Source organism: Rhyacophila brunnea, unplaced genomic scaffold (genome assembly GCF_057557595.1).
Source record: "Rhyacophila brunnea isolate RB1 unplaced genomic scaffold, BYU_Rbru_1.0 scaffold_2, whole genome shotgun sequence".
In the NCBI taxonomy this organism is placed as follows: domain Eukaryota; kingdom Metazoa; phylum Arthropoda; class Insecta; order Trichoptera; family Rhyacophilidae; genus Rhyacophila; species Rhyacophila brunnea.
The window spans coordinates 601,518-602,958 of NW_028232859.1; positions in this window are offsets into that span (position 1 = coordinate 601,518).

Genomic DNA, 1,441 nt, shown 5'->3' on the forward strand with positions numbered 1-1,441 from the left:
ACAATCCTGCCAACCGGTATTCCCTAGCAGCCGATAGAAAAGAATTCATTTTCCATGATAACGTCAGATCTCACAGGTTACAAAATACTTTGCAAAGACAGTTTAAATGGGAAGTCATAACACATTCATCATTTTTTTCCTGACCTAGTACCACCAGATTGCCATCTTTTTCGGAGACTACAAAACTCTATTAATGAAAACGGTGTAGTACAAAGGACAATATTTGAAGGGAGCTTTTAAAATACGTATTAGATTAAACGGTAAAAAAACATTATTTTTATCGTCTTTACTTATTAAATGACAAAGTGCATTAAATTGTAGTAAGGATTTTTTAGAGACTGACAGTTTCAATTTTATTACATTATTTTTTATATAAATATCATTATCATCAATCATTACAAGATAACAATAACTTTTTATATACAACGTTTTTAAATTTTCTGTTGAATTATTATGCTGAAACTTGTACTTGATATGAAGTAAATAAAAAAAAAACAAATATAGAAATACTGAATACTGAAATGTCATTTTGATTTCCATTGTAACGCACGTATATATTAATAATTTATATGCTAGGACGACCCAGTTAGCAACCAATAATAGTGGATTGGATTACGGATTTCTTCCGAAATAACTTTTCATACAAAACAGAATTAACTGAAAATGAATTCAATTCTACTTAAAGATGGCTAAAAGTATTAAAAGAATGCATTGGCATCGTGTTCTGATATATTCTAAAAGTTTCCAATGTCTAGCTAGTCGGAAAGTTAGTTAAAAATCGATTGCAAGATTTGTACCGGATAAACAACCAGCGGACAAATAAAAATACGAGCTAATAAAAACGTTGAAAAAATAGCCACAACCTTATAGGTCCATAGCTCAAAAAAAAAACAACAACATTTAAATATAAATTTTTGACGTACTCTACTCGAATAGATTTCGTATACATACATATTATTTATTGAATTGTTAGTAACCCTGAAGTATTGTTGATCCGTATATAAATTTATAGCCGCTATTTTAACTTTTATAGATACATATATCACATGATATGGTGGGTATGTTTTACAAAATGGGATAAGTATTTGGTTTCAAAGAAAATCAGCAATAAAAATTGTGGTTTCGGTGAAATTATTCGTTCCGTGGCAGTCCTAAAGAAAAGTGTTCATTAATTATAACCGATGATTTAAATGCACAGTTGACAAATCCGGACTATTTACGTGATTATGTATAGTTTGTCATGATTATAATATATTTCATATTCGCTTAATATAAATGTTCAAGTAACATTGCGAATGTACACGCGCCTGTATGCTTAGTAATGCAAACGTATAGTGTCCACAGACACACAAGACAGTTACACGCTACATCTTTTCACTCGCCCTCCACTTGCCGGTCACGTGATCTGCCATATAAAAGGCTAACATTGCCGCAAAAGCCT